Source organism: Camelus dromedarius, chromosome 6 (assembly GCF_036321535.1).
Source record: "Camelus dromedarius isolate mCamDro1 chromosome 6, mCamDro1.pat, whole genome shotgun sequence".
Classification (NCBI taxonomy): domain Eukaryota; kingdom Metazoa; phylum Chordata; class Mammalia; order Artiodactyla; family Camelidae; genus Camelus; species Camelus dromedarius.
The window spans coordinates 25,194,434-25,222,380 of NC_087441.1; the positions used below are offsets into that span (position 1 = coordinate 25,194,434).

At 37.2% G+C, this 27,947-nt stretch overlaps 1 long non-coding RNA gene across 1 annotated transcript; it reads right to left on the bottom strand.

Annotated features, from left to right (window-relative positions):
• Nucleotides 1–12,770: 12,770 nt before the first annotated feature.
• On the bottom strand, nucleotides 12,771–27,812 carry LOC135321578 (uncharacterized). The gene is made up of 3 exons (XR_010381443.1): nucleotides 27,245–27,812; nucleotides 14,681–14,731; nucleotides 12,771–12,815 (listed from the first exon to the last, which is right to left on the bottom strand). It is a non-coding gene; the product is annotated as an uncharacterized LOC135321578 (long non-coding RNA).
• Between the last annotated feature and the right edge of the window lie 135 nt (nucleotides 27,813–27,947).

Below are 27,947 nucleotides of genomic sequence, written 5' to 3' on the forward strand. Positions count from 1 at the left end.
ATTAAAAAAAATGCAACCAGTGACCCTGGCTAGAGAGATATACAGCCAATGTTACTACTCAAAGGTACTAAAGCAAACATTATTTTGTCTGAGATCTGGGAAATGGAGAAATTAAAGAAAGATCTCATATTTATATTAGGGTTACATGCTTGTAATGGTGGAAACATCCTTAAAATTTAAGCTTGCTTTTCTCCAAAACATAATTTTTAATGTCTTTTAATATTCATGTTTATTGTGAAGAAAATAAAGATTGTCCTAAAAGAACACATTGTTTTAAACCAAATTCTTTACAGGAATCTGCTTGAGTCTAAAAATCCTCCCAAGAAGTAGTTAGATTTAGCAGCAATTTTCCACCACTGAAAGTACTCTTAGTATTTCTTTATTCAATCTTCTCCCAGCAGGTATTTCTTGAGTTTAGGCTTCTTTTCTATCATCCTGGTATGAGCAAGAACCTGGAATGTCAACCAAAGCCTTTAAAAGGGTCTCATTTATGACTAAAGGAACTTAGTTATTGAGCTCAGAAGGTGCCTGGTTGTGTTCCCCCTTTTTTTCATATTAGTCCCTTCAGTGGATACCCACACAATGGAGGGCCCGTGTAATGGCTGGCTACAAACTACCTTAAGCTGCCTTGCCCCTAACTAAACCCTGCTTCTCAGTGACTCACTTTCATGTATAATTGGAGCAGACTGGCAGATCTGCCTACTGAGCAGGCAGAAAACCAAGAAACAAAATCTTTTTCAATTCTTTTGCAAGAAAAACGAAGTCAGAAAAGTCACACTCCAAAAAAAAAACCTGGAGCTTTGGTGACATCTTGTGGGATAATTTATTAGCAGTCTATAGTAATACAGTTCCAGAATGGAATCTGAGACAAGTTCTCTCTGTAGGTCCAGTACTCCGATGGGCCTGTTACAACCTAGAACTGCCTATACATGCATAAAGGTATCAATAAAGTGTTAACAATTAATTACATTAAGTTATATGTTCAGGAGAGCTTGTGTGTATATAAACATATATCAGGAGTGATTTAAATAAAATATTAAATATATTAAGATATCCTTGGAACTTCCCTCCATAGGATGGGAAGGAATTGCCCAACCACTCATCAAATATTTGGTGTTCCTTGCAAGAGATCCAATCACAAGGGGGTTTGGGAAGAGATTATGAATAAATCAAAGATAATCTACCAGACACAGAATAAGGGCTCAATAAATGGAAAAATAAATAAATAAAACGAATCAGCTTCATACTTAATATTTAATATCATAGGTCTACAATGAGTAATAAAATAACTTGGGACATCTTCTGGCTAGATTCCTGATATATTTATGGTTGTTGGAAAGTAGAACAAATTTATTCATCAACAAACTATCCTTTGCTATCATACACAAGGGACAGGATTCTAGGCTCAATGAACCAGGGTCCTAGCCAGTAGCATAATTACTATGGTAATTCTTTTGTCTTTTGTGATTAGCAAAAGCATGCAAAATTTGAAGAATAAGTAAAATTTGGTTTTTCTGCCACTTAATATTCAACCTATTTGTTACCCTTTACAATGTAGTTAAGTTAAAAAAATTACTGTTAGTAAAGAAATTGGTTTTCAGAATTTCAAAATTCTGATTTTCTTTTGAGTTTATTTTTCAGTATCCTGCTATTAAATTCTTTTTCTTATTTTTCCTATTTAGAGATCATAATGCAATATAAGCACATGGCAAGGACAAGGAAGCATTACTAGTACTTTATATTCCTATTCTATATATTCTGCATCATTTGCATAGATTTGTATGTTGCAATTGGGTACCTGGTAAAAAAATACACAGAAATATATGGTAAATATTGACCACTATTAATGAACAATTTATATTTTAAAAATTTAACTGGATTTGCATTAAGAGAAATTTGTCTCAATTGGTCAGTTTGGCAGAAAATACAACTGAAGTGAAAAAATCCAACCTGATAAGAGTTTTCTAAGTAAGAGAATTTGTACTCATATAAAGAATGAACAGGAGAACAAGTAAGTTTGCTAAAAGCATCAGAAAATAGTAAGTAGGAAAAATAACTCCCTGTTAGTCCTGTAACATTAAAATGCAACATGCATATTACATCCCTCTCAGTACCTTTGGTCTTTTTACTCCTCTTCATCACGTATTATGATAAGTTACCTCATTCACAGAGACGACTGTCAGAAGCAAAAACAGATTTTTTTTTTTGGTTCACTGAAATTAGAGTTGGGTGACACTGATTAGGTCATCTGATGCAATCTCTACTAAAATAAATCAGTATTCCTTCTACATCAAGAGTATGACAATTTGCTGTTTGATGATTCTGGACACCTCAAAGGTGACAACTGATGAAGAAGATAAGGTCATTGTCCCACACTTAGAACAATACTAGGATATTTCCAAAAATATATAATACTGTACCTTGCTATTGAACGGGAAGTAAAATAACTAAAAGTGAATTAATTTAAAACATCAAGCAACCAGACCTAAGGTTGTGATGGTTTAAGCATGGCCACTTGGACTTTTACCATTGGCATTTCATCAGAGTATCTCAATTTTCCATGTACAATGGATATCACTTTTCAGAATTCCATCTTAAGAGTGTTTCCTTAAGAATCAGATTTGTTTATAAATTCTTGATCAAGAAATCTAAAATATACCTGAAATTCATATAATTGACTCATTCCTCTGATTTTTTTCCTCCTTAACACCCAGTCATGGGATCAGTCTCATGATTCTGAGTGCATTAACTTGAAATCTGAAATTTGAGTATTTTAGAAGAGAGGTAAATGGAAACAAAAGCTGTTGAATACGCATTGCAAGGCTAAGAACCAGTTTATCTAATACAGTTGCCCAGTATTAACAAGTTTTCCTCGCTTATACTTGATTCTAAAGCTGATTATTTAAGAGATTGTTCCTTGAACACAAGCCATCAGAAACTACTCATAAAATAATATTTTTTTAAAAACTTATTTCAACCTTGGAAGTCAGGGTGTGTTAATAATTTATAGCTAGGATTTAGAATTAATATGTAAGAAGAATAATTTGAGAACTTAGTAATTGCTTTTCCTTTGCCTGGAGTACTTATTCTAGTTTACATAAGCATAGTATTTTAATATCCTGATACTGATACTCATAAAGTATTTAATTTTAATTTTTAATGATATAAACTTCCAACATTAAAAACAGTCAAGTAGATTCTACTACCAAGATATAATTCTCTTCATATTTACCTATTACCTTTTAGTTCTTATCCAAAGATTGTCTCACTTTTACATAGTTGCAATGCTGGAGTAGATACATCCTACTTCTAATAATTATTTCTATTTCCATGTTTTCTACAGTTTTAAGTCTCACTGTAGAGGCAAACAATACTTTATCATGTCAATATAACATCATTTACTAATCATTTACTTTATGGTTATATATGTTGTTCATAATTTATTTGCTACTGAATATGATGCTACAATGAGTGTCTTCAGTTTTTGGAGGGTTTTACTATGACCAATAATTTGTTCTATGTCTCTTCTGAAGTAGTTTAGGAGCTGTCAGGATCATAGCAAAAAGGTGATGGCATACTTCAAAGGGTTTTTACCCAAGAGAGTTTAATGAAAGGACTATTTACCAGTGTGTGGGCAGGATAAACTGCACCCTAGAGGGAAGGTCAATTACATAGAAGCTAGCAAAAGTGAGACACCATTATCAACGGATTAAAACTAAAGTGCAGAGATAGAAAGTTTGGTAAGAGGTGGAACTGTGGACAGCAGGGTACCCAGTGATGAGCAGTGGCTGTCGAGGAACACAGCCATTACTAGAATTATGGTGAAGTTGAGAAAGGAGGGATAAACACTCCTACTTCTCTCTCTTTCTGCTTTCCCATCTTCTGCTTTGTCATCAATTGGATGAACTTGACTGGAAGCCAGGAAGGTAGCGGGGAAGAGAGGGTGCCTAGTGATGCACTCTATAGAGGGCAGCACAAAGAATGTATTTGCATGAGGAGGTGGGATGGTAGACATAAAAACTAGCACAGAAACCCTGTAGTTCATTAATTCAAAAACTGAAGCAGAACAATATTTATTTAAAGTTGTAAATGTTTCTCAGAACACTCTGCCCCCTTTCCTGTTTTATTTTATTCCATAGCTTTTGCCATCCTTTAACATATTCTATAATGTATTGCTTTATTTTATTTATTTTCTTTCTCTCTCACAAGACAGTAAGCTCTTTGAAGGCAGAATTTTGTTTCTTCCCCAATGCTGTGACCTCAATATGTATTTGTTGAAGGAATGAATATATTAAGTAAAGCGAAGAAAAAAAATCTTCATATAGGACTCTTTAAAAATACAAATAACTGTAAAGGTAAGAGATTTACTCTACATATTTAAAAGTTATAATATGGTTTTTTCAAAGCAAAGTCCTTGTACTTTAAACCATTTTCAAATATTCTATAATATTCACAATAAATAATACAAAAGGACTCAAATCTAATACATGTAAAAATATCTCTAATAATGCATATTTACTAATATGCATTAGTAAAATGAACAGAGTGCTTTCTTATTTAAAACTAACACCATTAATACAGTGTAATGCCAAAAGAGTTAACAGTAAAATAAATAAATGCTTTATGTGAGTTAATTGTCTTTTAGAATGTCATATCTCTGAATTGAAAGCTAAAATCACATTTTTAACGCTGCTGCTTTTCTGTGCAAGCTTAGATCTTCTGTTTACCTACATTCTTAAGATTAAAAAGTTTTGAGATTAATGGTTCCAGCATGAAGCAGATGTGTAATGTACATCCAGTCCCTGCTATGTGCCATGTACTCTGTAGAAGCATCATCACATACAAATTGTGACAGACTGATATTAACTAATGTGTTTCCCCTTTCACCCCCACCTCCACCCCACCCCCAGACACTAGAATTTAAGCTTCATAATAACGGAGACCTTATCTTTCTTGTTCACCACTGTATCGCCAGCTGCTTAGATAGCACTTGGCACACAGTAGATGCTCAATAAATATTTGTTGAATAAAAATTTTCACTCCTTGGCAGCAAAACTGTATCAGGGAACTTAGGGACATTTTGTTTATCTCAGAATAGCAAATGACTTTGTAATCAAATCAACAATAACAGAATCAACCTAATAAAATACATTAGGCAACAATCAAGTGAACCAATCACATTGGTGACCATATTTAACTCTTAAAAAGTAAAAATTGATAACTAATACTATCAATCATTATAGTATTATCACTACATTTTTACTGATGTTCTTCCAGCAAATATTTGTAGATCCTTACTGCACCCAAGTAATGAACTTAAAAATTTAACAAGAGATGGTCTTTTCCCTTCAACGAGCTTATGAGTTAGCAAAGAAGACAAGACACACTTGTGTAAGAGAGACAGAAGCAAAATGCCACTGGAACAGAGGAAGTTGAGTCAGATTAACGCTCAGGGTCTCCAATTCCCCACCTGGTAGCTGTTTGCCCTTAAGCATGCTACTTTCCCTTACAGCAACAGCTTCAGCAACATTAAAATAAGGACAATAGCACATACTTAATAGGGTTTTGTGAGAATTAAATGAAATAAAGTATATAATGTGCTTAGCAAAATACCAAACATACAGCAAGAACTCACTAAATGCCAGTTGTTAGTGCTTCACTTCCTATTAAAGGATTCTTCAACTTATTTAACTTTCATGCAGTCTGTTTTACATAAAGCTGATGAAACATTTGCTGGTATTACCTCTGATAATTGATCATTACAACCCATTCTTATTTAACTAATTAGTTTGGACAAAGAGTAACCTGCATCTGAACTTCAAAGTATGTGTCTCAACAAACAAAATTATTACTCACTAATTAACATTACTGAGTAAGAAGTGATTATATGGGAAGGAGTAGCTTTCTCAAGTTACTTCTCACCCAGTGAATTACGAGGAAAGCAGGGATTTTATTAAAAATGGAAAATTGTTAATGAAACTGGGAACCTTTGCCAATCTGTGTAAATAACCTTTAACTATGAGAGTTTAGCTCACTAAACTGCAGAAATGTCTATCATATAATCCTATTTTCCATTTACTTGCTTCTGGCACTATTCGAAACTGATTTCTCTCTAAGGTAACTATGTTTTCATCTATAAAATTCTATCTTTAAACATAAATGTCTAGGTCAGAAAGTCATATAGAGTGAAATACTGTAGGAAATGTGCTGGAATAGTGTAAGAATGATATAAAAATTGGATCAGTTATTAGTATTTGAGCAAGATTTTTTTCCCCTGGAAAGTAAAAGTCATTTGGTTTTTATGTTCACAGATGTAACATTTGAAGTTTAAAACCAAAAGATTGATATTCTAATTCGAATATCATCACATAGCTATGTAAAATCATTAAGAAGATTTATCTGGTGTATCTTGCATTTCAATCTGTTTTCTACTAATAAATATTTGAGAAACAAAAGCCAAAAAGTTCTAGGTATTCAAGCATGCAATTAAAATTAGAAGTCTTCTGAAAAAAGTTTGATAGTGACATAATTGGCCTGGTTTCTATCCTATGCACATACAAAACTTTTGTCTCTGCATTTACCTTTATTATCGTAAAAGCATTTAAAAATGTAAATATGTGTTAAAACTGCTAAAATTCTGGAACAACATTTTTAATCTAAAAAGTCAAAGTTGATTATTCCATACATCATGTGACAGAAATGGTATATCAAAAAGAAGTACATACTATGAGATTTTTGCTGCAAAGAAGGTTCACATGTACTTTCAAAGGAAAAGAACAGGAAAAGTGAGCATCTTTAAATGTCTTCAAGATTAATGCTAAGGTACTCTGAATTGACCGTGTCACAAAATAGCAGAGGAATGTGTAACTTAATTTATAGTCTCTACATATTAAATGCTATGGTTTTTAGAGACAGTTTTCACTTCAGCTATTTATTCAGATAGTATTTTTCCCCCAAATAATAATGTTTTATTTCATCATTCAGTTTTAATCAGATTTAAGCACACGGCTGTAGCATGTTGAATTTGTAAGAAGCAAAGTCAGTCCAGTTTCAAGAGTTTGAGCTTCTTATTCCATATTTGAATTTATTTTTCCTGGAAAGGAAAAATAGTTATAGCAGCATTTGGGATGGTGCCATAAACATAGTGGAGAATTAATAGATATTTATCACTGTTGAAGTTAGAAGAAACACTGATCAGCACCCTGAACGGTATGTTGGAATAGGACCATACTGCTTGCACAAAAGTATAAACATTTGGTGAAGCATCTGAATCTTAGATAATTTTTGAAAATCATTATTTTGCAGGAGGTCTAATCTGCTGCAGAAAGGATAAAATGTTACTGATAATTGTGATTATGATGTATTAAAATACAAAGAACTGTTTAGAAAAGTAAACTCAACAGAATGCTGAGAATTCTTACTCTTTTGTATTATCATCTGACTGGCCTTGGCAGCCGACCCAGAAGAGAACCTCAGATGTAGACTTGTAGGAGAGAGGGAAGTAAGCCAAGGTTGTGGGGACAGGGCCAGCCTGATGGATAGAGCTCCCCCCAATTTCAGCTTCTAAGGGGACACACCAAACTTGAGTCCAGTCTAGCTTAATGTTGTCATCATTTCAAATAAGCCAGGTGGGAGCATGGCACCAGAAATTGGTTATGTGGGAAATGTTATTATCTAATGGATGACAGTTTTATGATTGGAATGGGAAGGGTTGTCTGGGTTTTAAAGGGGTCTTAGCCAGTGGGCTGTGGAGAGAACACTGAGATACGATCCAGATCCCCCAGAGAGAAAGGGATGGCAAGACTAGTGAGGTTCCTAGGCCCAGACAATTTGGCTGGGGTTCAGGGCTGTAATCCATCACCAGCAACAAATGAAGTGCAAAGGCAGAACAGAGGCAAGAGTCTAGGTACACAGTAGAGATGGAGTCAAGACCAAGAAGCTTAACATTGGTGGCCACATAGATGTTTACACAGGCTCACTCAACAGCATGCTTAGGGCAATAAGTGAGTTCTAGACACTGATTACTGATAACAATGAAACTGCTGACATCCTGTCAAACTTGAGTCTCATTTGAGTAACAACTTGATGGTGTTGTGTCTATAGGCTGACGTCATGTAGTATCTGCTTGTTGGGCATGGCTATGCAAAAGCCGTCATTAACTTTTTTTCAAATTTTGGAATAAACTTAAATAAATCCAAAACTGTATTAAAATTGGCAGTTCACTTATATACTAGAACGTCAGCTCCACAAAAGGTGCCTTTGTCTTTTTGTTCACTGAAGTATGCCATGTGTCTAGCTGCCACATGGGTGATATTCAATAGGCATTTGTCAAATTAAAGAATAAATTAGACAAATAGTAAGTGCCACACAAATAACCTGAAAGCTTCTATATGCCCTGAAGGTGACCCTTATCTCCTGTAGCCACAGGGCTGAAATTGCTGAAAATCAAACTCAGAACTCTATTCCACAACTGGCTGAATGACAATGAACTCCCAATCCCGCAGGGTGTCTACTGTTAAAGTGGAGGCATTGATTGGGAAGGGTGTGATCCTGAAAGTTAGAATGCGGATATGTGGGAAGACTCTGATGATGTTGGGGATATTGAGCCCGAAATTCTGATGAGTGAAAGCAACCTCTCCACCCCCAGTGGAAGAGACTTCTCCATCCCTGTTTGAGGAGATTAACTCTGCTTTGCCAGAGGAAACTGTAATGGCCACCCCTGAGGCAGTTACTACGAAAACAATGCTTAGTCTCCTCAGGACCTACTACTACCACACCTCTTTGCTTCTAAACCTATAACTAGACTTAAGTCTTAGAAAGCCCTTAACAGTGAGGTATAAAATGTGACCTATGAGAGGTGTGCCACACTCACAAAGACCAAACCAAAACAAAACTTAACTAGTTTTCTAGTTACTGTAAACAGAAATCCAGGGAATGTTTGTGGGAATGAATATTAAGATGTGGGATAATGGTAGAAGGAATATAAAATTGAATCAGGCTGAATTGATTGATACATACTCACTAAACAGAGATTTTGTATTTAATGATGTTGCAGCTTGGGGAGTTAGAAAGAGCTCTAACAGTCTGGTTGGTTGGTTGGTTGGCTGAAACATGGACCAAAAGGTGGTCCACAATGATTGAGTTCAAAATGCTGACCTGTAGTAGAGAATAACCTTTGTTTCGTTGGAGGTTTACAGGGATACCATGACCTGGCCAACTGGGACGGCTGCAAGAACAAAGAATGCCTGCAGTAAGAAGATTGCAGCAATCAACCATACCCTCTCCCTTGTTTTGTTTTGTTTTGTTTTGTTTTGTTTTGTTTTGTTTTGTTTGTATAAAAGGAGCTTGTATTCTGACTAGAGGAGGATGGTTCTCCAAGACATTAGTTGGCCATCCTCTCGGTTTGCTGGCTTTCCGAATAAAGTCGCTACTCCTTGCCCCAATACCTTGTCTCCCGATTTATTGGCCTGTCGTGGGGCGAGCATAACAAGTTTGGACTCGGCAACAGACCTGCCTTAGTTTAATGTAGGAAAGGAATTCAAAGGCTTAGAGCAACTGGAAGTTTACAGTGGATTTGTCATTTAAGACTTTTTCTCTCTGGGAGCCACCAGAACGCATACCTCTCACCAGAACTGTGAGAAGTAAATTTGTGAGCGGAACTCTAGCATTCATGAACAGCTCTGTGGTCACTCCTCTCTTTAAGCCAGACCTTACAGTGGGAACTGTAATCATTGATCTTGGAAACGTAAATGCAGTAGGAGTAACTGGATCCCGAGGGGGGCAGGGGACAAGTGAAGGCACTCAACCACCAAAGGCAAGGTGGGTGTGATTACCATAAGGGACCACAGAGTCAAAGCAGCAATCAGAATAGTCTCACTTGGACAGACCTATGGCATTGGCTAGTTGATCACGGTATTTCTAAAAGAGAAATAAACAGGAAATCTACTAAATTCTTACACTATCTGTATAAGCAAAAAGATTCTAAGTCATTTGAATAAAAATCTAAACTGATTCACAAAAACAGAGTCACGGTCTCGTAATCATTTCCCAGACTTGAGCCAGTTTATAGACCCAGAACCCCCTGAATGAAGGGGAGGCCAAATTCCGCTGAGGAAGGACCTCAGTAAATTGCCAAAAATGCATACTGTTAATCTTTCTCCTAGTTTTCCCCTCAGGGACCTATAGCTCCTTACCAGGGAACCTGGGCACCGAAGAATAGGAAATAATCACATCTTTCCAGGACTACTAGAAATTGGCGCTGAACTGACACTAATTCCTGGAGACCCAAAACAACACTGTGGCCCCCAGAGTAGAGTCTTATGGAAGTCAGGTGGTCAATGAAGTCTTAGCTCAGGTCCATCTCACAGTGGACCCAGTGGGTCCCCAGACTTATCCAGTAGTTATTTTCCTATTTTTGGAACACATAATTAGAACAGACACAGTCAACAACTCGCAGAATTCTCACAATGTTTTCCTGACTTGGGTAGTAAGGGTTACTAGGGTGGGGAAGGTCTAGTGGAAGCCACTAGATCTACCTTTACCTAGGAAAATATTAAACTGAAAGCAATACACCTTCCTTGAGGGGTTGCAGAGATTAGTGCTACCATGAAGAAAGGACATGAAAGATGCAGAGATGATGATTTCCACTACTTCCCCATTCAACTCACTTAGCTGTCTTACATAAAACATAGAAGAATCTAAAAGAATGCCAGTAGATTATTGTAAGCTTAAGGATGTGGTGACTCCAATTGCTATACCAGATGTGGTTTCACTGGTTGAACAAATGATTAGCAGCCTTATTTGGTCTGGTCCAAAATGTCCATAAGACATTTAGTCCATGCCAAAAGATTAAAATCTGGTTCTCCCCAAAATGTCCATGAAATGATTTTGAACAAGACCAAATATCAAGGACCTTTTGGCACAGACCAAATTTCTCCACGGATGTTTTGGCCCAAAACCAAATATGACCAATTATCAGACCTCTGTGAATGGGCAAAAATCCTGAAGATATTTGTGTCCTATGTGAATGTTCACCAAAGGGTGACCTCAGCAGAGGAAGATTTTAAAAATCAAGTGGATAGGATGACCTATTCTATGGATATCAGTCTCTTTCCCCCGCCAACCCCTACCATTACTCATTGGGCTCATGAACACAGTGGCCATAGTAACAGGGATAGACAGGCGTTATACATGGGCTCAGCAACATGGATTTCCACTCACCAAGGCCAACCTGGCTACAGCCACTGCTGGGCATACAATTTGCTAGCAGCAGAGACCAACACTGAATTCCTGATATGGCACCATCCCCTGGGGTAATTAGCCAGCTGTTTGGTAGAAGGTTGATAACATTGCATCCCTTCCATCATGGAAGGGGCAGAGTTTTGTTCTTACTGGAATAAACACTGGATATGGATTTGCCTTCCCTCAATGAAAAGCTTCTGGCAAAACTACCATCTGTGGACTTACAGAATATCTTATCCACCATCATGGTATCCCACACAGCATTGTTTCTGATCAAGGAACTCACTTCACAACAAATGAAGTATGGCAGTGGGCTCATGCTCATGGTATTCTCTGGTCTTCCTATGTCCCCCACCATCCTGAAGCAATCAGCTTGGAAGAATGGTGTAATGGTCTTTTGAAGACTCAGTTACAGTGCCAGCTAGGTGCCAATGCCTTGAAGGGCTGGGGAAAGATTCTCTATTTTTGCTCATATCTTTCATAAAAGTGCACAGCCAACTTTGCATAATTTGCTTTAAAAACAATGATCAAAATGTATTAGATTCATCCGCTCCCATGAGAAGGCAACATTGTGACTAGGAAGGGCTTAGGATCTCAGTACCCATTTGAAGATTTTCCAAAGGATCTGCCATAAATAATACCTATAATATTCAAGGCACTGTCTTGGAGATACAAAAATTAATAAGATACATTGCTTTAAGGAGTTTATACCCTGGTGGAGCAGATGGAGAAGTGAAAAAAATGTAGTGTGATATGCACAAGGGGTAAGGGTAATTTGAGATGACCCAGAATGTCACCTCATTCAGCCTACAGAACAGGGAAGGTTTACTAGAGGTAAGTCAGAAGAGCGCTTAGCAGAAGGTACACTTGCAAGGAAGAAGGGAGTTCCTGAGAGAGAGGAACTTGTGCATAGGTCCAGAGATGAGAGCAAACAGGAATCATTCTAGAAACTGAAAATGATCACCAGTATATTCCCAGCACCTGGAACAGTGCCTGACAAATAATCAGTATTTGCTAAGCAGATGAGTATAAGGAAGGAAAGTGGTAGCATATGATGTTGGAAAGGCACACAGGTGTCAGATCATGAAGAGTCTTCCTAGTATGTCGAGTTAAAGATTTTGAAACTTATTCTGAAGGATATTGGAAATTAAAAAATCTAAGCATGATGGCCATGAACAGAGTTGCTGACAGTTAGGCACAGAATAGATTTAGAGGCACAACTGAAAGCAAGAAGTCTAGTAAGGAGGCCATCACAGGAATCCAAACAAGAAATAATGAGGGCTTGGGTAAAGGAAGCAGAAATAGGGAAATAATAAAGATCAACGAATTCTGGAGATATTTAGGAAGTACAATGAACAAGACTTGGGATATATTTTGTGTTTGTATCTTTGGTGAGAGACAGACACTATTTGCTTTGAAAAACCTTAGGAATTTTACTGGCTATTTTGTGTCCACCACACAGTGTGTTAGTCAGTTGTCCTAGCTGACCCTATCTCTGAAAGGAAAACTTTCACAAGGTTATTATAATCCCTGGTACTACCATACCTTCTCTGGTCTTCTGTCAGTTGTAAGTCCTTCCATTTCCATGGTAACCCATGTAATAAAGGCAAAAGAAAGAAAAATTTTTATATTTTTCAAAGCCCTTGTTTCATTCTTTGGTCTTTGGCACCAAATTTAAATTATTCTAAAGAAATAACAAGTTAACTAAATATTTCCAATGGGAAACATGTATTCTGTACCTTTCTCAGTCTACATTCTCCTATAAAGGAAGCTGTAGCTGGACTCAGAGATACTTACAGACCTTAATAATTTCCTTAAGAATGATAGGCTGGGATATACAAAAGCAACAGGACAATCAGGCTGGCCACTCAGTGTTAGGCCACCTTGAAGAGATGATCTCAGATAGCAAAGACAACTGGGGAAGGGAAATAGTAAAAGTTTTATTCTCTCCCAAGTTCACTTCCGTTGTTCTGTTTTAATATTAGATCTTCTGATCAGTGTCAGTCATCTATAGTTAATCTCAGGAATCTGCAAACTTAATTTATTGATACTTCTATATAATTCCACTCATCAGTAAGTTGAGATGGGGCCAGGAGACAATAATTTTTTTAATGACATAAGATGAGGTAGAAAAAAGTATCATGATTACTTTATTCACATAAATTACCCACTCTTCTTACTAATAGGCTCACATTAAAACAAATGGCGAAGGAGAAAGAATAAAAGTTTTCAACTTTAGTCCCAAGGCTAATGTTAATATATGTTAATACTTTCATCCCCATGTGTTAAAATTCATATTAAGTGAGGTTGAAACATCTTGTGGATCAGGAATCAGGTGGCATCATCAAGCAGGTGTGTGCTACAGCCATTATAAGGAGTCAGGTCTGTCCAGTAGCAGAAGATTGGATCACATGGCATTTCTTCCATATGCCCTGTTTCCTGTTGCCTTTTCTTTCCTGCTGATTCCTATTATTTGGATCCCATATGGGATTTCTAGTGGGTTTTTTTTTTTTCTATTTGACTCTTAGCATTGCTTCTTCAATAACATAATAATTGTCTCTGAATCTACTACACTGCCACTTTCCCCTTACATTAAACTTGAGGGCACCAGCAGATCTCCAGGCCTGACTGCTGTGTGCCCAGGTCAGTCTGTGCAGTACCAGATGTTAGGATCCATCAGTGAACCACGGAAAATATTCACATCATGATTGGACAGGAAAGGAGTAGCTATGATTCAGAGAGCAAAGTCTGGATGTGGTGAGCATTCCTGGGCATCCAGAGTGTCCAGTGCATATCAGACCAGTGGTCAGCCCAGGAGCACCCACCTCTGTCCTCTCTTGTTACTCCCAACCAAGTTCCCCAGTGGGTTTTAAGTCAATTTGATAAAATGTTAGAACTAGCTCAGTAATTAGAGATCAGCATTTATTAGTAGACCCAGCTGTTTTTTCTTTTTCCCAAGGAATTTTCAATGTTTTCAAGAAATTAAAATGCCTGAATTTCTAAAAAGTATCAGATTAAAATTAAAACTAGTGGGAAGGAGGCTTTGAGTTATTATGAGTGTTATGGAGGCTTTGACATTTTTCTAAGTGATATAGAGAGAATGAAATTCAGTCAAGATATAATTAGTGCCCATTGTATGTAGAGCACTGTGATAGATACTGGAAATACAAAGATGAACAGTCATCATCATTACCCTCAAGATACTTGCTATAAACTGAATGTCTGTGCCACCCTCCCCCCTGCAAATTCATATGTTAAATCCTAATGCTCAAGGTTATAGTATTTGGAGGTTGGGCCTCTGGGAGGTGATTAGGTCATGAGGGTGCAGCACTCATGAATGGGTTAGTGCCCTTTTAAGAAGGCTCCAGAGAGATCCCTTGAACCTTTCTGGCATATGTGGGTACAGCAAGAAGATGGCAACCAGGAAGTAAAAACTCACCAGACATTAAATCTGCCACCACCTTGATCTTGGACTTCCCAGTGTCCAGAACTGAAAAAAAATTAATTTTTGTTGTTTATAAACTGCTTAGTCTCTGAGTATTTTTGTTATAGCAGCCCCAAAAGACTGAGACAGTATTTACCATACAGTAAGGGTATAGAAATACGAACATTCATTGTATACATAAATGTAATGTATGTAGTGTGAGTGTTCAAAGGCATCAGAGCAGAGCATAAATGTTCTAGTCTATTCTGAGGAATCAGAGACCATGTCAAAAGAGAGGTGGCAGGGCAGTTTTAAAGTTAAATAGCCTTTTTAAAATTTTTTACTGAGATATAACTGACATATAACATTATACTAGCTTTAGGTGCACAACATAATGATTTGATATTTGTATATATTGCAAAATGATCACTACAGTAAGTCTAGTTAACAGCTGTCATACATAGCTACAAAACAATTTTATTCTTGTGATGAGGACTTTTAAGATCTATTCTCAGCAACTTTCAAATCAGTAATATATTATTATTAACTATAGTCACTATGCTGTACATTATATCCACAAGATCCATTTATTTTATAACTGCAAATTTGTACCTTTTGATCCCCTTTGACAGGTGGACAAGGTTGGTGATAGCGTTTCAGCCAGAGAAAATAATATGCAAAATTATAAGAGCATGTGGTATTGTCCCTCCTTTAAACATAAGAGAAACTGACCTCTTCCAGGAACCACATAAAAGTTTCTGGGGTGGGGATGGGAGAGGAGTGATAGGGCTGGGAAGGCTCATTGTAGGCCACGTATGTCAAGTAATTGAGGCATGCCACTGGAAAATTCTGAACAGGGAAGTGACATGTTAAAGTGCTTTGGAAAATCCTAAGAGGGGTGTCGATTAAAGAAGGATGAGGCTTCTGCTCTCAGGGGCTTCTTCACCATCCAGGTAAGAGGTGATGAGTGGACGTAGAGAGAATGGAACAGATATTTAGTAGGCAAAATGGACGGCAATTAACATAACAGTTAACACCTATAAAATTCTATTTGTTGGGCACAGATATTATGTAACAACTAAGAATCCAGGTTCTGTAATCCAACTTTCTAAGTTCAAACACTGTGTCTCCATTCATTATTAACCATCATGAGTAAGTTGCTCAGCTTCCCTGTACCTTAGTTTTCTTATCTGTAAAGTAGGACCTACTTCACTGGACTATGAAGATTAACTGGTTACCATATGAAAGACATTTAGAATGGTGCCTTAAAAAAGTATTAGTAATTCTTGTTACCTTATTTTACAGATGAGTAAACTTTAATATACTTAGATTAAGTATATTCCCAACGATAAACAGCTAATATATGAAATGTATTTGAAATGCATGTTTGTCTAACTCCGGAGCATGACTCCAAGTCATCTGACTAACAGACTGTGCTCAGTGATAGAAGCTTGAGAGAAAGGAAAAAATATTTCAGATGACTGATGATCTGTATATGATCTGAATGTTTTATTTACATTTTGGATTTCCTATAGTTTTAGGTTTGGTCCTTACATAATCTTTAATTCTAAGGATTTATTAAAGATACGAATTTTACCCTCTTCCAAGAGAATATTCTTTCTTCTCCAATAGTCCTTGGGTCCCAGTTATCACTAATTAAACTGAGGGTGAACAACAGACCTAGAGGCTGGGCTGGACCAATCAAATTCTCTTTCTTGAATATTTGCACTAAGAAAGTTGGTAGATGACTAGATGATAGTGGATGGAACAGTGAGGTGAAACAATATTCTGTTTCAGGTTAACAAGATTAAATCATAGGCAGAATACTGAAGACTTTGAATTGCAGACTAAAAGTTCTGATTTTATCATATTGGCAAGGGAAAAATCACCAACGGTTTTGAGTAGGAAATTTACACTGTGAAAATAAATAAGGATATTGAATTTATAAGGTACATAAGGTGAATTGAAGGCCAAAGAGGTCAGGTTTATAGGGAACATGAATTTTTGGATCAAAGTAGTGATCTGATATGCAAAAATAAGGGGGACAGTTGCAAAAGCCTTCCTAAGGGAGAATTTATTGGACATGGTGATAGATAAAATGTTAAATGTAATAAAAAAGGAGCCCAGAGTAACTAAAAGATTTAAGTTTACAGTGCAAGTACTAGAAATACAGACTCTAAGAAGCAAAGATCCTTTTAGAGCATTGGGTTAAAATTTTTGACACACTGAGTTCTCAGTAATGACAGAACATTTAAGTGCAACTATCTAGTGTTATTATTAAAATACTATTAAATATTATTAAAATACTATTAAAAGATTCCAGAGCCGGAAAGTATCCTAGAAATGATCATAGTCAAATTGCTTTATCGCTCAAGTGAGAAACTTGAGCTCTAGAAGGCTAATTTATCTGATACAACACAAGTAATTAATACAGAAACGGAATTAGAACCTAAGCCTTTTGACTCCCAATTCAGTGCTTTTTTCAACTACATTCTACTGCCTCCTCTAATTTCGTTAGAGCAGAAGATGTATCAAAATTACACCACTTGGAGATACATATAGTGATAAATTATACTGAAGTCACGAGATCTGTAGAGAGTTTAGAGCAGAGATGGCAATCAATTTCCAACTCACATGCCAGCTCCAATAAGTCAGTAATGACCGCATGGATGTTATATTTCATTGAAAATAATTCTGAATCTGTGTCTAGGTTTATTGAGAAAAAGTGATATGACCATTAGTAATCCTGGCCAACAACAAAGTTGAAGTGGGCAGCGTATATGCCACCTACTGCTATCACTAGTCAGAAGGAAAACTGCAGTCATAATCATGAGAAAGACCTGAAAATACTTTTTTTTAAATAACAGCCAGAAAAATATCAAAATGATCAGCTTTGGATAAGGTAATAACATGTCCTTTCTATTATTTCGTTCCTATCTTAAATGGGAGGTGTTAGATAAACTGCTGAATGCTTATGGGAAGCATGGAGAATCTGAATATTTGGGGAGCCATGATGGAAGAGGCTGAAATGGAATAAGAGACAGAGAGAGAGAAAGAGAAACATAAACTATAAACTAATCTCTTTTATATACTTTTTCTGTATGTTCCAAACTTTAGCTTAATTTGATTTTATACAGAGACTACCTAATACAAATTTTTCTGAAATAAATTGTATATGCCAGAGTCAAGATTATTAACTGACTACATACATTTATCTCTTCTTCCTAATAATCTAGGACATGGTTACAAAGAAAATACACCACACACACACACATACACACACATATATATATGTACTGTATATAAATATGTACATAGAATCAATAAGGAAGACAGAAAGTAGATCATCAGACAAGAAATGTCATCAAATTTATTAAAGAGAGTAGCAGGTAGAAGAGAGGTATAGTGAGTTGAATGGTTGCCCTGCAAAAGATATCTTCACATCCTAATCTCCAGAACCTATGAATGTTACCTTATTTGGACAAGGGGTCTTTGCAGGTCTAATTAAGTTAAGAATCTTTTTTTTTTTAATGGAGGTACTGGGGATTGAACCCAGGACCTTGTGCATGCTAAGCTCTACCACTGAACTATACCCACCCCCTCCCCAAGTCAAGGATTTTGCAATGAGAAGATCACCCTGGATTTTCCTGGTGGGCCCTAAATCCGACAACAAACATCCTTATAAGCATGCAGCACAGGGAGATTACACAGAGAGAAGGTGGTCATGTGAAGACAGAAGCAGAGACAGCAGCGATGTGGCTACAAGCCAAGGAATGCCAAAGGCCACCAGAAACTGGACAAGGCAAGGAATATATTGTCCTCACAGCCTCTGAGGGAGTAGGGCCCTGTTAACACCTTGATCTTCAACTTCTGGCCTCCAGAAGTAGACAGAGTTCTGTTGTTTTAAACTACCAAGTTTGTGTTAATTTATTTAAGCTACAAGAAATTAATGCAAGTGGTTTCTAAATGGGAGCTGAGAAAACCAGACTTGCAGAAATACAGAGAAGCTCAGAAAACAGCAACTGGAAGTGGGGAGTGGAATGTGGAGTTAAAACAGGGTAATTAATTTAAAGTGAGTGTAAGTTATAATTGTCCCTCCCACCACGCCTTCATTCCAACAGGGAGAATGCCCAGGAGGCAGGCATTCTTCTCTACAGAAACTGCATTGTTGAAAGAAGCAGGGTAGCTGATGTGGCTGTTCCCCAGCCAAACACCCTAAAGCAAGGTTGATCAGTTGGTAAGCCCAGTCCTCAACCATACAGCACTCATTGCCTTATTTTTAACAAATAAATAGTGAAGGAATCCTAGCCATTTTTAACGGCTCTAGGATTATGAGAGGCCAGAGATAAACAAGGAAAAAAAAAGTCCACAAAGAAAGTTGAAATAATTCAAGAACAGGAAAGAACCAAAAAAAGGAAGGCAGTCTATTTATTGAATAGATTCAGAGATAGTTATGCCAGTTATTAATTTATTGCCTCTCAGCTCCAAACTCATCCTTCTTTTCCCTGCTGGTGACCCTGAAAGTGGACTCTGCTGTCATCATTGGGCTTGGCTTCCTTGCTAGATGTACGGTCTGCCGACAGAGGGCACTGTAAGGACACTGCAAGGTCAGGAGGGGAGGGGCTTTTTGTTCTGACGTTCTTTGTCTCTTATGATCCAGCAGGGGTCCTGCAGTGTTTATTTGTGCAGCAGGGCTGCGTGCTCCCATGGCAACCACGCCCCCTCCTCAGATACCTGAATCTCTGCCTCTGGGCCTCCTCCTGTGGAGGTTCCAGGTTCCTTCCTTATTCACTGTTCCCTCAATTTTGGGAGTAATAGCTGATCTCTGCAGTTACTACCTCTGTATACCTTAAAGTTCTCTTTTATCCCTTTTAGTAGTGAATACATCTTTTACTTAGTTCACAATTTAGTAGTTCACAATTATTTTCTCAATTCAAATTATTGGTGTAGTAATTTTTGTCTCCTTACCATACCCTGAATAACACGTCAGTAACATTTTGAATCTTTAAAAATCTTATAAAAATAAACTAGAGATCAGGTAAAACTCTCAGATTGCTAAAGTAAAATTTTCAATAGATGGTTAGAAGATAAAAGTGAGAAAAATCTCCCAGAAAATAGAACATCCAGTTAAAAAATAGAAATATGGGAGGTGAGACTGAGGTGTAGAAAGGGATCAGAGTGAAAGGGAAGTGTAAGGTTGCTAAGGTTGCTAAGTATCTTCATCTTTAAAGATGTGGTGGTAAGAGATATGATATATAGTTGATCAAAAATTAAAGAAAATGCATATTATGTAAACTTACAAAGATAACCAAAAAAAGGAAATATAGTAACAGTAGCACTTGCTTAGTGCTTTAGATATATTGATCCACTTATAATAAATAGTCTGTCCAAGGAATGGACTATTATTTTCCCCATTTTACAGATGAGGAGAAAGGTTCAGAGAGATTGAGTAACTTGTCTAAGTCCATGCAGCTGGTAAATGGCAGAAGTGGAATTCTAGAGTACATGCTCTTATCTATTACACTCTACTGCCTCCTTATATGACTTATTGGGAAGAGATGGTTAAGGAAGGTAGAAGGCAATGTAAATGAGTTTAATTGTCTCTCTTAGCAGTAGATTAAGGCAATATTTAAAACTGATGAATTAAGAAATAGTGATAAGTGATAGAGAGGTAATCACTGGAAGAAACAAAAACAGAAAATGTTTAAAGAGGTTTACTCTCAAGAGAAGTACTTTGAGGAGAAAGTGATGAACCAGTGATTTTCTTCCAAGTCTTTCTGTACTATTAACACTTTGCTTTAATAATAATTTATTCCAGACGTTTTCAAAGACATATGTTGGGGAGGAGGAAATGTTCTTCTACCCTTCTAGATTCTGCTGGCTGGTCCAAGAATTAAATTGACATGAGACAGAGTAACAGGACAAAATCAAACAAAAGCTTAATAACATGTATACGTGGGAGAGACCCAAGTGAACTGAGCAACTTACTAAACTGGCCAAAGCCCTCACTTTAAACACCATCTTCATCTAAACACAAAAGAGGATGTTGGGGTTAGTGGCTTGGGACTTCAAAGGGGAGGAGGGCAACTGACATGGAGATGGAAAAGCAAATGTTTGGTATACATGGGACAAAGTAGACTCTGATGTCTAGGCCCTGCCTGAGTCTCTTCCACCACATCTTGCCCATACTCTTTTCAGATATCTCTGGTGATAGCTGGAACAGGCCTTCCAGATAAATTCTTTGGGGCAGTCAGGGGGAAGGTCAAAGGTTCTTCCTGAGTCTTTAGGGCCTTGATTGTTTTGAGCTTGAAATAACCCCCATGCCAAAGAGACATTTTGGGATAACAAACTTTGCTCTCCTACATATAAAATTATAAATCATCTTAGGAGGAGGAAAAAATAGGATCAAAAAGCTAAATCACTCACAAAAATATGTATCTCAAATTCTACATACTAATTATACCAAGATAATCTTACATGTGAAAACAAGGGAAGTCCCTTCTCCCTTGTGGTAGAAATATCTGACCTGAATCCCTCAGAGAAGGAGGCCTGGTAATTAGTCACAACAAGGCTTAGGAAGACCCTGTTTTCACACTTCACAAGAGAGATGAAGCTAGTTTTCAAACTAGTAAATAGATACCATTTGAACAAAAAGATGAAAAGTTAAGCATAAGCAGCCACAAAAGGCCCTATAACTCAGGAAGAGGAGGAAGTGTCCAAAATGTGCCTTCTGTCCAACCAGAGGGCCTCTCATCATAGATCAGTGATAAGCTGTCTAAAGAGTGATGACAAGAAAGAGCTCTGGACTCCTGTAAGTGTTGCTAAACAGACTCTGGTAGTATAAGTACCATTCTCAACTATATTTAATAATCTATATTTTCAGCCCTGGAGTTAAATGCATATCATGAACTCTTATAAATTCAAACTAGGAGTAAATTAAACATCTGTAAGTTAAGTGATTTGGATAACAAATGGGTGCATAAGGTCTTTCATATCTTTAAACTGCGATCTTTTAGGCACAGGGAGTGATATACATTGATTTGCTGCCATCTAGTGCTCACTGCTTTAGAGACCTAGATTAAGAGTATGCTGCTTTTTCTTTTTTTTTTAATTCTTTCCTTAGTCTGCAGCAGTTTTTGTTTCATGGGGTCCTCTGAGACCCAAAACATTTTCCTAATAAAATGGTATTTGTATGTAGACAACAAATCTATAAACTGCTTTATACACTGTGGGAAGCTCAGTGAATTCTAACCTAACCTATACTATTGGCTCATTGAGTTTTCTTAACATGTCACCCTACAGAAAGTTTATGAAGAAGGTTCAATTATTTCCATGTTATCTGCTAAACTTGAGAGACAATTACTCTTAAAAGGCAACTACTATTAACTCATAAAATTCCCTGCAATGTGTACTAAGAGTTGAGAGAAAGGAATTCTTTTCTACCCAATGTGGCAAAGAGATACTCTGTGGGAAAAAAAAATCAGAAAATAAGCTAGAAATGCTGACTAAATTGCATTGTTGAGCTCACTGAAAAGCAAATTAAATTCTCAAGGGCCCAAAAAGAAGAGAGAACTGAAACAAATGTGGTAAGCAGGGACTGAAGACATACCTCCAGACACATTTGCTGATGTGAGAATGTAGTCTGAGAATGTAACGGCCTCTTAAGATATAGGAGATGAGGCCTTGTTCAGCGTGGGCACTAAGATCTTTGCATAAAACTGGCATCCTCAAAAGACCACACTAGCAAAGGGAGACAAGGAGGTTTGACTACTTAGGCTCAAATTTGGGTGGAGAAAAAAAACTCCCCTCTGAATTACACATACAGCTTCTCTCGTATGGGATCTGGGTTCAAATCTATACTTACCTCATAGATTGCAAGTGAGGTATAAGAAGAGGAAAAAGGTCAAAGATTACTCCAAGGTGTTTGGCTCGAATAACTGGAAAAAAATGGAGTTTTCCATTATGTGAGATGGAGAAAGCTTCAAGTGAGGTTTGCCTGAGGAGGCAGAAGATTAGGAGTTCAGGGTCAGAAAAAATAAGTTAGAGTTGCCTATTAGACACCCAAGCAGAGATACCTAGCACGCACTGGGATATGAGTCTGAAGTTCAGAGAAGAGAATGGGCTGGGAAGATAGCTTTGGTAGTAGTCTGCATGACCTCGGGACTAGAGACTGGAAGAAATCACTAAGTGAGTAAGTGTAGATAGAGAAGAAGTTCAAGAGGTTAGCTCTGGGATGTTTCAGTATCAAGAGGTAAAGGAGATAAGGAAAAACTAGCAAAGGAGACCGACCTAGAAAGGGGAAAAGCAGGAAAATGTGCAAACACTAGTTTAAAAATATAGGAAGAGAAGTCACTGTAATAAAAATAGCACTAAAATTATATAAAATGCTGATGAGTAAACTTAATAAGAATCTGAAAAACTTATAAAAGGTCTCAATTTTTAAAACTCATCATATGTGGCATTTTTATTATAATTAATAAAGAAACTCTGGAATAAAAATTATATAGTATGACTCCATTAAAGTGAATGAAATAGATATATATTAATGCCATAAAAAAACCTTTTGGAATAATAATACATGATATACACAAAAACAATGGGGCAGGACAAAATCTGTAGTATGAAGTCGTCTTTATAATTTAGTATATTTAATATATACATGAAAGTCTAGAAGAATGTATAAAAAACTATTACCAGTAATTAACATATGGCAGACTTTTGGTCTCTACATTGCAAACATCTGGATGATCGAATTTTTACTATAAGCAAGTATGAACATTATTAACAGAATTTTTAATGCAGTTTATATGATATACATAATTGCATGGAAATGAAAGCATAATATAATGTTAATTCAAGAAACCAGAAATAAACATCTTGCTATGATACGACCAAAATTAGAATACGCATGGAAAACAGGCTGAAAAAAAATTGCCAAAAAAGCCAACTGAGATTTTCTTTGGGAGTGGTACTGATTATTTTTTTCCTTGGTTCTATGCCTTTTAAAATCTCTGTAAAGTTTTCTTACTTTTGTTTTCCCTGTTACTATGAAAATTTCCAAACACACAAAGAAAAAGCATAATAAAATACCAGGTACCTATCAGCCAGCTTCAACAACCATCAAAATTTAGATACATATGTGTCATCTTTCCCTGACCTGTTTTTATTGTTTCTGGAGTATTTTAAAGCAAATCTCAGACATCTTGTCATTCTATAGACTTTAAAAGGTCATATTCTTACATGACCACAATATCATTTTTTCATCTATTAAGAAATAAACAAAAATTCCTTAATATTGTATAATACTGAACCCATACTGAAACATCTGGAATTGCCTAAGACATGCCTTTATACAATTGGTTTGTTTTTCAAGATAATCCAAACAAGGTCCAATTACTGCATTCCATTACACTTCCAGAATCCTAATCCAGCAGGATTATGGGCTGGGTTGTCCCCTCAAAACTCGTATGTCGAAATCCTAACCCCTAGAACCTGAGAACATGACTATTTTTGGAGATAAGGTCTTTAAAGAGGTAACTAAGTTAAAATTAGGTCATTAGGGTGAGCCCTAATCCAATATGACTAATGTCCTTCTAAGAAGAGAAGATTAGGACAGCACAGGTACAGAGGAAGGACCATGTGAAAACTCAGGGAGAAGGCAGCCATCTACAAGCCAAGGAGAGAGGCCTCAGAAGAAACCAACCTTGCTGCCACCTTGATTTTGGACTTCTAACCTCCAGAATTGTGAGAAAATAAATTTCTGTGGTTTAAGCCACCTAGTCTGTGGTACTTTGTATGCCAGCCCTAGCAAACTAATACAAACAGAAGAGCCAACATCTGTTCTAATTGGTTTAATGTTCTGATTGGTTTTAGTCAATGAATTTACTGAATAAATTTGGTTGATATACAGAACAGTTATTTCCAGTAGAGGTTAAATTGTTTTAATCAATAAATTCACTATTTTTATTTATTTAATGTTTTAAAAACCTTAAATCTATTTTCATGAATGACTGACCAATTTAATTATTATTACTACCACTACTACTCTTAATTGTGTGCCTCTCCTAATACTAGTAGACTGACCTTGGTCATGTATGCTTGATTAATGAGAGTGAAAGCAGCATATTTGCTTTTCCAGTTTGGATGGGGCTAATGAATATGTTAACTATATACTCAACTGACTACTGGATATATCCCACTGAAACCAAACATCTTTCCCTCTGTACCCACTCTTCCTTCCTTTCCATTGTTAATTAATCAGTCATTCTCCATCCAGTTACCTAAGCCAGAAACTTCAGTACATCTAAAACATTTTCTATGATTTTGAAATACTTTTAAACTTACAGAAAAATTTCAAGAATAGTATAAAGAATTTCACATTTGCTCCTAGACCTTTTGAGCAGAGAGACCTAGGGGGGAAAATAGATAGATAGATAGATAGATAGATAGATAGATAGATAGATAGATAGAAAGAAAGAAAGATGGAAAGAAAGAAAGAAAGAAAGAAAGAAAGAAAGAAAGAAACAAAGAAAGAAAGAAAGAAAGAAAGAAAGGAAGAAAGAAAGAAAGAAAGAAAGAAAGAAAGAAAGAAAGAAAGAAAGAAAGAAAGAAAAAGAAAGAAAGAAGACACATACACATACACAAATACTTTTATCTGTATTTATTTCTGTATGTGTTTACATAAATATTGGAAACTGTCATTCTGGAATTTCTCCTTTTCCTATTTGTAACTAACTAATTTGTTTCTCTGTTAGGGAGAAACTTGGCTCCCATTAGCCTCAATATATTTATTTCTTCACTTCCCTTTTGTTTAACCTTAATGGCCCTGACATGCTTGCCACCTCTTCATCTGACAAGAGAAGAAGCTGGTCATCATTTTTGATTATTTCCTATCACTCATTCCTCCATCCAATCAATCACCAAGTCCTAACATTCCTACTTCCTAAAATTCTCTTGCATTAGTATACTTCTCTCATTCTGACTGCTCCTACTCTTGCCCATACCACCATCATCTCTCACATGCCTTACAACAACAGCACTTTATCTGATATTCCTGGATCTAGATTTGCTTTCTTCCCATCCATTTATTACACTGCAGCCAGAGTTATCTTTCTGAAATTAAAAGTTTTACTCCAAGGTTAAAATCCTTCAATAGTACCTCACTGACCTCACAATACTGCCTTCAGGGTCTCTTCATAACTTGCTTCTCTCTCTTGTCTTACTTCCTCCTACAGTTGCTAACCTCATTCTAGACCATTCAGTCAATCAAGCTGAATTGATTTCAATTTGTGAATTATGCCAAGCTTTCTTTTACTGAGGACTATATTCTATCTTTCTCTACCCATGAACCCTTCCCAACCTGGACAACCCTACACATTGTTTAGGTCTTTACTTAGATGTCACTTTTACTGTAACATATTCCCTGACACCACTCCTCCCCTACCATCACCAATATACCTCTGCAAGCTATTGTAAAGGTCCAGGCCAGAGATGATAACAGGTGTACATCTCAGCCAGTCTGATAGACAGGGAATACATTATTAAAATACCTGAGTAAGAATGAGCAGCCAGAGTTACAACTTCTTTTTCTAAAAGTTGGTACTTACATTAGAGTTATGAGGATAGGTGCAAAGTACATAAAACACTTAAAATGCAAAGCTTCTGGAAAGAGCTCAATTTATGTTATCTATTACTCATTCAACAAATGTTCGTGAAGTATCAACTATCTGATACACAGTGATAGACACTGAGGCTAGAAAAATTAAAGTATAATGTAAACAATTAAATTTAACTTAGAGAATGAGCGTCCAAAGCATAGCAAGATATACATATAGCAGGAATGTTTGGCAGAATTAGTCAACCTGGTTAAGATTCAAAGGATGGACAACATTTGGGCTGAGACGTGAAGGAGCAGGAGTTTACAAGGAAGGATTCTTCAAGGAGAGGGGACAATATGTGCATGGAAAGATATGGATCATTTTTCATGGTATAATTCAATATTGCTGAAGCATAAAATTGAAATGACACAATGAGAGATGAAAAGTCAGGGAGATGGGGTGTCTTGTATCCTAGACAAAGTAACTTGATTTTCTCCTACAGATCATTTCTGAAGAATTTTCAGGAGGAGAGTGGCATTATCAGATTAACATTTTTAGTGAGGTCATTCGGGTAGCAGTGTGCAGAATGGAATTCAGGGAAAACCTGGGGCCAAGAGATTGCTAAAGACGCATCTCACAATAATCCCAGTGAGAAGAGATGAAGCCTGGTATGAGGCAGTGGGATTTAAGATGGACAGGACTGCACCCTAGAGGGTTAAAAAGCTAGCATGGACATGATTTGATGTTAAGAGGCATTTAGGATATTCTACAGGAATTTAACTAGGACACTAGGAGAATCAAACCAAGATAGAAATCTAGAAAGAGAATTAGATTTAAAGTACAAAGATGGGGACCCACTGGGTTGGTAATACTTCTCACTGACGTCCCATAGGATTTAGAGAAACAAATGCTTTGTGGGGTGCGGTGATGTCAATGGGAATGGAAAAGCTGGCCTCCAAAGAAATATGCATAGTGCTCTTACCGTACAAACGAAGCAACAGGTTTTAGTGTGTGACAACAACTGCAGAAAATTCGAGACGAGGAGGACTTGTCTAGTATTTTTCCATCCCTGGTGACTCAGAGCTAAAGATGGCGCCTGTGGCAAAAATTAGAACGTGGGAGGGGGCATTTGGTGTAGAAAAAGATGAGTTTTTTTAGGTTGCTGTTCTGCTTTGAACACAGTGAGATAACTCAGCACCAGACGAATCGTAGGTATTAAGATTTGGTCTGAGTACAACTCTGCAGTCTCCACGCTTCAAAGGATATCTCATTTCGTGGGCGCGATGGCGTGGGGTAGAGGGGTGATTAGTGTGTTTCTTTGCCTCATTCTTGTTTCTGAGCCTTGGCGGGTTCCACCACAGCCTGACTCACTTTGTCTCCTCGCGTCTTTCCCAGCGCTGGCTACAGTTCTGAGAAGACGAGCGCGTCTTCGGGGATGGTAGCAGGCTTTGGGGAACACCTGCGCATTCCCAGAGCCCCTTCCCGCTCCAGCGCGAGCAGACTTTCTCCTTCAAGGGCCGCCGCCTCGCGCTTACCGGGCGGGCGGATGAGTCCAGCGCGCGGCCCGCGAGCGCGTGCCCGGCCGCCGTCAGAGGGCTCGCAGGCGGGCGCGCGCGCCACCCCCGCAGCTGCCGCACTGCAGCACCTCAGGCCCAGGCGCAGGCGGCGCGGGGGCGGGACCAGAG